This window comes from Platichthys flesus, chromosome 22 (genome assembly GCF_949316205.1).
Source record: "Platichthys flesus chromosome 22, fPlaFle2.1, whole genome shotgun sequence".
Taxonomy (NCBI): domain Eukaryota; kingdom Metazoa; phylum Chordata; class Actinopteri; order Pleuronectiformes; family Pleuronectidae; genus Platichthys; species Platichthys flesus.
In genome coordinates, this window is record NC_084966.1 from 3,477,437 (window position 1) to 3,490,149 (window position 12,713).

A 12,713-nucleotide genomic window follows, 5' to 3' on the forward strand; every position below is an offset into this window, starting at 1 on the left:
CGAAGGAGAGACTGAATCCCACCATTTTTTATGGGATTTGTTTTTTTCCACTTGCAGGAGTTTTGTGTTAATTGATCTTCAGTGGTGCCGCGGAGGGATTCTTTAAAAGCAATTAAATGCTTTTCAGTTCCTTGTCTGCGACTGACGGCTAATTGTGTTTTCATCGGAGCCTCCCGGCACCTGCAGCATTTCTTAATGAGTCATTTTGCCGAGACGCTATTAAGGAGAGTAATCTATGGAGAGAAGCTGGCGTCTCTTGATGTTTACCTCCTCACCGCAGCGAGGGTTGATGGAGAGGTAGAGGAAAGGATGCAGGTCTTATTTTGACTTTCGCAAACTCACATGAGTTTCCCCTCAACTGGAGAAAGTTTTTCCAACCGTTCCCTTGAACAAAACCAAAGCAAATGTTTCCTGTTTGTTCCTGGAAGTTTGAAAGCTTCAACTGACTCAGTACATGGACATTTTCTTTTACCTTTCACTGTGTATTAGTAATGCAGTGACACTTTGCATTGGTCATGTTCTGAGTGAGTACATTTACTAACCTGAGTAATATCAGCAGCTTCTGTCTGGCTGGAGTCGTACCAGGAACTCGATGCAGAGCAGAAACCATCACTCTGGTTTCTGTGAATTCAGTGGACAGGCTGCTGCTGGACATGTCATCACTCTGATCGGAGACAAGGACCCTGAAGCAAACACAGAAGCTGGTTCAGACTCATTAAATGCTGTAGTGCACGGAGGTGCGGATAGCGGATTGTCTCCTCACAGCAAGTTTTAAAGCAGATTCCAGAGACAAGTTAATGTAGAAATCCTTCTCAGCCTAAAAATTGTCATATGGCGACCCTTAAAAATTATCTGATGACCTGTAAAGGGGCTGGAGCCCCCAGGTTGGGAATCAATTTAGTTGGCAGCCTCCAAAAAGATGTATTTTGCTGTGGGTGAGCTCAGTAAAAACATAGAAACTACTCTGTCACCTGTAAAGACTTTGGAGAAAGAAGCAATAGCAACCAAACATCCAATCAATATCTAATCTACAGTGTGTTTTTATACTTCTTTCATCAAAACACACTTTGAAAAGGTCAGAACTCAAAGGGAAATGGAACAAGAAACGAACTGAACAGAGACTCAAAAGGCTAAACTCAGAGAAAACACACATCACAGTGTCAGGAATGGAAATGTACACGTTTGCAGCGTGTGTGAAGCTTTTTTTTTATCCTGGGATGATCCGACAATCAATATTCTGAGTGTACACAAGATCCTTTTAATATTGTACATATTTTTCCGTGTTGTATTTTATGACCTACAACTTAATCTTTCTCCAAGAAATTCCATCAATCAAAACATACTAGGACAATGACTGGAATTCAAAAACACAAAAGCAAAGACGAGGTCAAAAAAGTAAACTTGATTAAAAAACGACAGAAAAAATGACGAGACAAACCTGTGATGAGGAAACAGAGACACACGGTAACAAGACACAGGTGGGGGTCATCAACACAGGAAGGAAACCAGACAAGAATGGGAAGCATTGAGGTCATTTTCAAATACAGGAATTCAAACAGGAAATAATTAACTTCAAGTGAAAAGATTTAAATCCCTGAATTAAGCATGAGGTCCAAGTTCATAAACACAATAGGTCCAACAAAGGATCTAATAAGAAGTGATCAAAACAGCAACACGTGCTCCACAGAGGCATAGACATGAAGAAAGAAAGAAAGAAAGAAAACATGAATATTGATGCAGAAAGTCATTCTTCTGCAATAGAGATAATGATTTCGTGATCTGCATCGTTTTGTTGGCTTATAGCTTTAAGGCTTGATTGAATTTCAGGATACTGTTGGGCCTTGTGGGAGTTATGTTCTCCACCGAGTCTCATTCAAGTTCACAGGTTTCAAATCAAAGCTGAAAGGAGAGAACACAATCTGAGGAAGAAATTGGGGTTAACTGGTTTATGCAGAAATGACCAGAGACAAATATTCAGATTTTATTTGCTCTGCTCATATCAGGAAACGTTAGATCGTGAAGCAGATCTCAGGTTTTAAATTGAAGGTAGACCCCCGGATGTTTTACAGAGACGAGCCCCTGCTTCTCCTCCCTGCTTCTCCATCCTCTGTTTCCTCTTTGAACTCTGCCAGCTTCAGTCCCAGCTGAGAGGAAGGAAAGACAAAAGAGAGGGAGGCCAGAGGAGAAAAGAGGAGGAGGGGTCGGTCGGTCCGGCTGGAGAGGAGAGGAGGGGTGGGGCCCTCCAGCTGTTAAGGATCTTAGGAGATGAGCTCAGCGAACACACACACTCACCCGTGCTGCGGAAAAGTCCCATTACACACAATGTCAAAGTGTAAAGAAACACATTACTGTAGCTGCATCGAGGGTCTTTGAGTTTATACATCCAGTGTGTGATGTGGCGTCCTGTCGGCCTCGGGGACAAGGAAGATGGACGCTGGAATCATCCATGTGTTCAAGGTCTCTCTTCCCTGATCTCACATTTATCATACGTGCTGTTGTATCAACGTCAAATTCAAATAAAAAAAAAACGGTGTGATTATAAATTAGTTTTTTGCCGCAGATGATCAAATATTGATTGTGTGGTTCAGTGGAAGATGAAATGAGTCGAGGCAGGAAGTGGTCAAACAGCTGTAATGTGATACAGGAGGCAGTAGAGGAAGTGGCAGCATTGATTCCTGTGTGTGTGTGTGTGTGTGTGTGTGTGTGTGTGTGTGTGTGTGTGTGTGTGTGTGTGTGTGTGTGTGTGTGTGTGTGTGTGTGTGTGTGTTAGTCCTTGGGTTTTAGTACTTTCCTTTATCACAACCCTGACTATTTTTATACAAACTGATTTGATTCAATGCTTGACATAAATATGAAATCCATTGAGATGGAAGATTTGTTTTGCCTTTCATAGAAACATCTGTCCTGGGCCCATGAGACACTGACCTCTGACCTGCTACAGCTTCATGATGAAAAGTATTTTAATTGATTTAATATTATATTATATTTAATATTAACACTGACATTCAGATTTTGCCATTATCAAATTACAGTACAGTACATTAACAGCACCAACACCAACTACGGCTCACTGGAGGTTTTGATGTGAACATTATATAGATTCTATAAACGGCCACTTTATGATTCAGTGTTTGTACATTTCCTTTACATCAGCAGCTGAACCATCTCTGCTCTCTCTGTTTCATTTGGTGGATTTATGAATATGTGTCACCTCCACCAACAGTTTTCAGGACGGCCTCTCAGATCACTGCTGAATAAAAGATGATTTTTCCTCCCCTCTCCATTCCTCAAGGTCACATACCAGAGCTCCTCATGTTGCAGATGCTTTATATGGATCAATGCAAAGCCAACATGGATAACTGCCTGGGTACATGGTAACTTTGATCCATTATTAATAATGCTGAGGTGCAGCTTTTCGGTGTGTTTTCAATGTGCTCAGGGGAATCGTTAGTGCACACAGCAGATTCTCAACTACCACACAAACTGTCCTTGGTCAAATCCTGAGAAGAAACTTTTACTACCATGATATTTTGGCTTAATATTAATGCATTTGTTGCAGAAAACCAAAATATGAATGTCATTACCCTTTTGCTCTCTGTCTGTGTGATGTTAAACACATAAACTCTTCTGAATGGCATCAAATCAAAGCTCCTCCTGTATTCAATCTAAAAGATGAGTTGCTGTCAAAATATAATACAGATTGAGTCACAGACCAAACACGGGTTCATGCTGACATGAGATGAGATGACAAAATACAAACCTTAATCCGTCTGACGCAGGTAAACACACGCCTATGAATCAATCATCTGTGTAAACAGCAGCTGAGGATTAACGGGCCTGCAGACGCCCGGGTCAGGTAATTGTGTTGGTGCAGGCAGAGATAACACCTGAAGGCTCGCTGATGAGATCCACCATTATTTTTCCTATAAGAGAAGAGGAATAATTTGTTTGTTTTCAGCACAGACTTTATATAAAGATGGAGGAAGCCCAGATCACCTGCATGTGAACGCTGGCGTCTTACGAGTCTCTGCAGCCGTCGGGAGAGAGATCGAGAAGTTTCACCCTGATTGTAGGGCACCACAGAGACACTCACTGATAAGAATAATACAGTTAGGCTCATTCCTATCCTTGTTGGTGCTGGTTCACACATGTTTGAAACTTTTTAAAGAAAAAACTGTAGAATTTATAAATAAAAACACCAGAAAATCCTGTCCCTTCACGGCAATTTGGCACAGACCAAGTGATGCACGGTGCAGCCGTCCTCCCAAGGACACACGGCAACAACACAGGAAAGCCATTTTTCATTTAATGGGACTATTAAGGTGCCTCTTTGAACGTTTGGTATTAAAGCAATTTTGCATACTGGCAGCAGGAGATAAGTGCTCGAGACGTAATGAGTTCTGTTGGCGGGAATCACATTGTGACTTCAACACACTGCACTTGGCACGTCGGGCGTTATGCTGCTAAAGCACACTTCAGGAACAATCTGCAGCAGACAGACTCATTTCATCACCAGAATAAGTTGCACACAATGATGAAAATTTACTGTCGAAAACAAGTGAGATTAATAAAAACTAATACTGTCACAAGAAAGAGGTTTCACCGAGGTCCTGGAGGAGGCTCGGTCCACAAGCCTGAGAAACAGAAACATGGAATTCATGATTAAAACTCCACTCCTACTTTAACACAACCTGAATACACAACTCAAATTCATACATATCCTATAAAAATCAAACCGCAGCGTAATAAAAGTTAACAATAAATCTTCAGTGCTCACCGGCTGTGTGTGTCTTCTTTTGAATAACGTGCTCATGATCGTTCAGGTGTTTTCTTACGATACCTGATTAATCAACGCCGGATGTTCTCTTTTTTTTCCGTTTGGTTATTTCTTAATTTTCCAGATGGTGTGGGAAATCCCCTGTGTTCGCCTTGAAATGTGCAGGAATGACAGGCGGGGGGGTCCGGTCTTCCCCTTGTTTAATTGAGTCTCAGGTTTTTTGGGGCCCCCCCCTCCTCGCCGGGACTCTGAGTCATCTGTGACCTCGTGGAGGTTTAATTACTTTTGGCTGTGGAGCACCTCTGGGAGCAAACTGGCAGCTGGACAGGATTCCTGTACTGGGAGGTGCTCCCACTCACTGTCACTGGTCTGAACGGATCATCCAGTGCAGAATCATTTTAAAATTATGTCAACTGTTGACACACTGATCCCAATTTGTTTTAGTGCTACCAGCATCTCTTCATTCACATTAGTGTCAAATGTGTTAATAGCGCCTCTCCGTCTGCTCACACAACAAATTAACATTCCCCTCCCACATAATCCATCGTGATTACATTTACAGTTGCTCATTTGGAAGTCACTTCCTCTCCAGCGGTTCAACACTGAAGGTTCAGACGCTCTCAGACGCTTTCAGAAAGGCACTGACATTTTCCTGAAGTTTCTTTTCCAGAACTTTCCCTGCCAGCCTCAAAGTTAAATGTCCGAGTGAGCCCATGTGAGAATACAACAGGAAAAATGTGTCTACTGTCATTTGAGCGACTGAGAACAGATTAAGATAAAGAGAACGTCCAGTACATATGTTCAGGTGTTAGAGGTCTTAGGAGAGGAGATGCTCAGAACAAGTGTCTGGCCCAGCTCCATCCACCATTACACAGCATTACACCCCCGTTCCACAGCAGCAGAACTATTCCCGAGCCCATAAAGGTCGTCTTATAAATTCACTAATGAATAGCTGCTTTAAAAAAGAAGCTGGCTCAGTCCTTTGTTTGCCGATGAAAAGAAGAGCCTTGATTTTTGTATTTTTTTTAACTTTTAATGGCTCTCTCTCTTTAATGGCACTGACGCCAGCAGAGGTTCTCACTCAAACAGACCTGATGCACAGCAGAAGGAAGGATGCACTCTCCTCTATCTCTCTGTCTTTCTATATCTCTCTCTCTCTCCCTCTCCCTCTCTCTAGCTCTCTCTCTCTCTCTCTCTCAGTTAGGAAGTGTGTGAATGTTTCTAATAAGGCTTCTAATAATAGCGTTGCTGTGGCCTCTTCCATCTGTGATCCATCCTCAATCTCAGATGACTGATAAGTGAAGAGTCAGTAGGCTGCACTCAGCTGATAAGACATCAGGCACAACCCTATGGACTCGCATCTAATCTCCACACAGTTTGATTCCAGAGGTTTCTGTGTGTGTGTGTGTGTGTGTGTGTGTGTGTGTTGGGCCACCTAACCTTCACAGATTCACTTCTATTTTTCCAAACCAGGCCGAGGAGATATTATCAACCCATTAAAAAGAAGCGATTGACTCGCTCACACGACAACTGAGGCGCTCTCTTGTCTTCTGTTTTGACAAATTAGCAGATTCACCCGGGTGCCACGCTTCCCTCGGTCCTGATCGGTGAACCACGGGAATGGCCGGGGAGTGAATGCCGTTTGAATCCATTCAGGCTGCAGACAAAACCACGTGTTAGAGGGTTTTTTGACCCGTGGAAGAGGGGAAGCACACGTTGAAACAAAGGCTCCTGAAGTTCAACAACCTGCAGTGAAATGCATTCGCAGCTTTCGGCCGTGAGCAGAAGGTTCAGCTGCTCTGATAACGAGTCTGTTGTGCTTCCTGCAAAAAGGAAGCTTTTAAAACTGAACCTTAAGAAGTGAGATATTTTGCATCCTGGTGATGATGATGAAATCTGTGAGGGTGAAGAACTAGTAGCAGCTATTCTATCCTATCTAAAAACCTTTAAATAATTCGGATTATAAATGAATGCAGTGTGGTTCAGCCAAGTTACCATGGCAATCAAAGTAATCCTATAATTGATTTAGAGACTGGCACCTGATTGGTCCATATGTGACCTTGGCAGGAGGTTGATTGGCTTTGTAAACAGTTATGCTAATGAGGCTGCAGCTCCACCCGCTGCTCCATCAGCACATAAAGGATCCCAGAGGAGTCCTCCTCCCCTCTTCCTCCCTGCTGAGACTCCAGTCACCCACAGTTTAGAGCATGCGGAGCTGCTACTGCTGTATTTGCATTTTTCCCGTAATGAACCCCTGAAATGATTCGAACGTGTATTTTTAAATTCAAAGAGCCTGCAGACTGTAAATGATCATTCAGAAAAGGCTTCTCCTTGCCCCCTTCACACATTGAGTATTTGAGGGGCTCTCCGCTGAGCTAAAGCACCTTCATACATTACAGTCCATTAACAAACAGCAGCAGCAGGGATGTAATTGTGATTTAATGGCCTGAGACAGGAGAAGCAGCAAATGGAAAAACACTAGGTTGATTAAGGAGGTGATAATTAACCAGCTACAAAATGTGCATGAATGATATGTTGAGATTACGTTTCAGCTTCAGGCTGTTTCCCCTAATCTTATAAAAGCATGAATTCCATATTTAGCGGATCTATTTCTGTGCACAACACGCGTTTGAAATCAAAGCAGGCTCCACACACAAGCTCGGGATGCAAACATTCGGAGCTCCACGAACCAAAACACGACATTTGGACATTTACAAGAAGAAGGAACAATGTCTATGAGGATAAAAATTTGATTTTTATAGGACTTGAGTTGCAGCTCAGCAAAACAAACGCACCGCAGGGTTTCAGCAGTGCACCGAGAGAGGCTGACAACTGATAGGCCTCTTTAGGCTCGGTGTAGCTTCAGTGGCACAGCGGGGGAGGGGGGGCTCTCTGGTTGGGGAGGTGTGAGTGTGTGTTGGGGGTGTAGATGGGTGGCGCTCATGCCAGGGACCCATCCCGAGCTGATTCATGCTAATCAGGGCAGGTGGGAGTCCTGGGTGCGTTTTTTTGTTACTGGGGAAGTAAACACACTCAGCAGGGGAGTCCCTAATACCACACAAACACACACACACACACACACACACACACACGCACACACACACACACACACACACACACACACACACACACACACACACACAGACAATGGTCTTGTTTGATGCTTGTTTTCTATGGTCTACAGGGGGTCCGCCACTCACGGACAAACTGTAAATTAACTGATAAATAAACACGCACCCACACACAATTTGTATTGGGTTTGTAAAATGGAGTATTAGGGCCTGAGATTTTTGACAAAAATAAAGTTGTAATATTAGGAGAATAAAGTCTGAATATTTTAGGAGCAAATCGAGGATTCACCGGAAAAGTAGAGAAAGAAAGAAGGAAACTATTGGAGGGGTAAATTAAGCAGCTGTCCGGCCTGTGCCTGAAACACAAAAACAAAATCATTGACTCCTGCTCACATGCTGTTACTCTTCGTATAAAGTATAAAACAGCCAATGAGGACGCTCTCCTGAAATCGTGTGGGGACATGTGGTGAGTCAGCGAATATTTGGCCCCTGACCAAAAAGGCCAAGTCGGGGAGCAGATGGTCGGAGAGGAGCGATGCAGGAGGTCAGTGGTCTCCATGAAGCCCACACGGAGGATCAGGCATATGGCGAAGCAGGCCCCAGAGAAGAGGCTGGTGGAGAACGATGAGAGAAAGTAGTTTGTCAGATTATAAATAAATCACTTGTATGGAAAGTCAAGCATTTAAATGCAGTTTAACGTCATGTTCAGATGCCGAAGCAGCTCCGGGGTTTTGAAGTCACAACCAAAATCCACCAGAAAAACCTGGATGTAACGGGAAATTCTCCACCCAATAAAACACGAGGCAGGAACTTCTCTGGTTTATTTTGATCCACGGTGAAATTCACCACAGAAAAGAAAATCCTCCGAGCATGAAAAGATTTTCCTGTCGTTCCCACAGTCCTCCTCCCAGCACATTCCCCCACGGTGGGCAGCACTGAGCCAAAGTGAGATGAGTTTTCCAGTTTAGAGAAATAAGAGCTGATTGCATGAATGTTAAAGTTTAGAAATCACACACCAGTAGGTTGCACATTTCTTTGAGGATCAGAATCACAGTTCTTCCAGTTTTCTGGTTATTTCACTCTATAGATTTCTTTCTCTTTACTTTGGTTCTATTTGTATAACTTTGCCTTTTTACACATGAAGAAAAATGCATTACATCAATAATATCATGAATGCAGCTCTGATTGCCTGGAGACATTTGAATTAACTGCATATTAATGCATATGAATTTGCATCTATAGCCTGGATTCCTTTCAAATTTTGTGCCCATTCTATATGAATTCTTTCTCATGTTTTTTTAATTTGCATATTGAAAAAGTGCATTTCAGCATTTTCCCTTGTTTTCTTCCAGATATTGAGCAGAATTATTTTGCTTTGCTTCCCAAATTTCCACTGAAACCTCATCTGAGGAAAACCCCTTGTGCAAACCACAGCTCTGTTGCTTCACCTTGTTGTGTCAGCATTTTGGATTAATCCACATTTTTCCCATGTTGCACCACTTCATTATGAACTAAAGGCTCGTCATTAAGCCCCAGGCGTCTGAGCGCCTCCCTGCCAGAGGGAGCATGTTCCTCCCTTCACCCTCTTTTCTCCAGACCAGTCCTGCATAAGCTTTTTCCACAGAAATAAAACTCCATTGTTTCGCTTCCAGTCGGCTTCTGTGTTACAGCTGTGCATGACTGATCGTCTGAGGCAGGAGGATTCAGGGGGAAACAATGCACCACCAGTGTAGACCTATTGATCCTCACGCTCCCTGTCTGTGTCCGTCCCAGCTGGTCCTGCAGGAACATAGGACAACTATGGGTATGGGGGGGGGGGGGGGGGGGGTTTGAGGTAAAAAGAGGCCTCACGCACACATAGACACAATCAGATTTACATCCAGAGTACTTGAGAAGTATGTGGGAATATTCAGTGGGGGAGCAGCGATGATTTCTGCTTTACTGACAGATAACAGCTCACTTTCCAGCTCACTTCACCCGCTTTGATATCTGAGGCTGGACCGCACGTAAACACCAATATGCACTTGATCGATTATCACTCCCGCTCAATCGAGTTCCTGCTCTCGCCCTGACACTTCATCCAAGCAATTTTATTTCTTAATCAAGATGAAAAAGAGCCTCTCACTCGTACAGGGACAGTGATGAATAGAGTCTGTCTCCCTCTAAGCCTGTTACGGCAGACAAATTAAGAAATGTATTTTCTGTAGCAGTGGAGAGTGGGAGAAGGATCTTTGGCTTAATATTAAAACTATTTATCAAAAGTGTACATTGGGGAAATCTGGAGTGATGCTTCGAAATGGTCTTTGGACAGTTTACAGAAATTCCCTTTATGAATCAAACTCAAATAGGGAATCGCAATGACAAAACCCGGAGCTTCTTCTTGCTGTGATCCACTTATTAGTCTGAAATTGAGATAAAATGTCCAATGAGGAAAGACATCTTGACGTCTGGCAGCTCGGTTCTCCAGCTCCCAGTTTGTCACCTGTCAGATTAATGGAGGCAGGTGCAAACAAAAGAATACGATGAGGAGATTGACTAATCGCTTTTCTTTCCTTTCAGATAATTTCTGTCTATTGGGACTCGGCTGCCGTGGGCGACAATGGAGCTCGACCTTTTCACATGCGGCAGAGAGGAGTTGCTGCTTGTCACATTTCACTCACAGAAATGCCACCAGCGTGTGTGCGTGTCTGTCTGTGCGTGTGTGTGTGTGACGGAGATATGTTTGTGTCTGACTCTGGATGCAGTAGAAAGAGCAAAGTTGTATATAATAATGTGACTGTGAGTTTGTGAAAGGCAAAAGAGAAGCTGCTAATATCATGCAAACACTGGTGCAACGTTTATTATATTCAACATCTTACAATACAAATATTCACTGTATAACCACCAATAAGACAGATTCATACACTGTATGTAAAGATGGATGAGACTTCTCCACTTCCTCCCATGTAACATAACATTTCATCCCAATCCACGAGACACTTTAATAGAATTAACTAGAGTCAGCAGGGTTCAGCCTCTGCAGACCATGAATGTTAGTAAAGAGAAAATCTGCAATCTGTCCAATAACTGCTGAGATATTTCATTCTGGACCAAAGTAGCGTATCGAGTGACATTTTCCTCCCGAGAGCAAAGCCACTGGTACGTCTAAGAAACACAGCTGCAAGTCATAAGAGCACGAGCTCGGGAGAACGGGGGGGGGGGGGGGGGGGGGGAATCACTCGCAGCACATCTGTAATCAATGTATTAGCTCACCTCTCTCCCTCATACTAACACAACTGGGTACAATGAGACGTTACAGGACACTTACAGCAGAGGACAGGGCGGACTGCAGACATGCAAAACTGCCAGGTCAGTCCACCCATGTGCAGGGTTTCAGACGGGTGTTAGTGGGATTCCTGACTTATTGCAGTATCTGGGTCAGGCTGAATACCAGTACAAGCTCAACAGGCTCAGAGTCGCTGTGGGTCAGTGTCGGTCCACCAGCGCCATTACAGCGAATCAGCGGCTAAATGTTTCAAGGTGTAAACACATGTGAAAGAGCAGCTGCAGAGTCTGACATGTCAGGATGTGAGCGTCTCTTTTCATTTGTACAGCAGCGTGTCTCAATTCGAAGGTTTTTCTTTGTTTGTGGTTTTCCTCGTCCCCACCCTGCCTAATTCCCACAATGCATCTGAACAGGCCTCAGTGAACTCTCTTGGAAATCACCTCTAAGGAAACTATCCCTGTTTATTATAAATGTGACAAAGCACAAGGACAAACCCGAGGTGCACGTCCATGAAGGGCGTTTTGAAATTCAACTGTTTGAGATTATTTCTTGAACTTTCAGTAATTTGATAAGTAAAACGAATAAACTTGACAAAGCGTCGACTTCAAGGTCAAATCTATTATAGAGTTTCATTCTTTGTCCGTCCACTTTCAGGAATTATCAAACTTCCTCATTAGAAATTAAATAATAAATAATTAATTAGACTTGGATCAGATATGATTTCTTCCTCTATGCAGTCTGAATAAACACAATGCTGCATCTTTCCACTGCGACATTTATTACCCACCTGACAGCCCGGTCCCCCCCCCCCCCCCCCCACCCCGACAACCTCATACATCTCAGGCCTCATGCATGTGATGAAGTCACCACATGATATATAGGTTTGCCATGTGAGGAAAAGCAGTTTGCATGCTCAGCGGGCCCCGGGGGGGGATTGAACCCGGCCTGTACGACACCGTCTGCCTCCGGTGGTACCGTAACTTTTCAAACTGCCGAGGAGACGCAGTGTGACTCACAGAGAGCTGTTTGTTCCTCTGGCTTCACAATGAGACGTCAAGGACTCGAGTCCAGCTCGGGGAGACTGCTGACACACGGCATGTAAAAACTCTTTCATCCCATTTTGTGTGGTACATTAACTCATGTCCTTTATTTAACTTGACTCAGTTCAAGTGTTTCAAACTAATATAACGTTAACATTAGATCTGCATTAGGGTGTGTGTTAGTGAAGCCACCTAAACTTTACTCAATGGTGAAGGATGAATGACTTATCTGCGTTTCGAAGAACAGGGATCAGCGGAGGATTTACAGCATTGTTGACAGGACTCGAGCTCATTCCCCACCCAAAGTTTCCAGACTCCACATTAAACTGGGTCATTAAAAGTCTCGCTGAACAAGAAGTCCGACTGCAGGCGTGTCCCTCTGTGGAAAATGTAAACTCACCATCTGGGCTTTTACAGAGCAGGAGACGAACTGAAGAGGACTCACCTGTGCAGTCACTGACACCACTGAAACAAATGGAACTTTATATTTCTCAAGGAAATTACTTTGTAGAGATTCACATTCAAGATAATACTTTTAATTGAACATCATTTTAATCTCA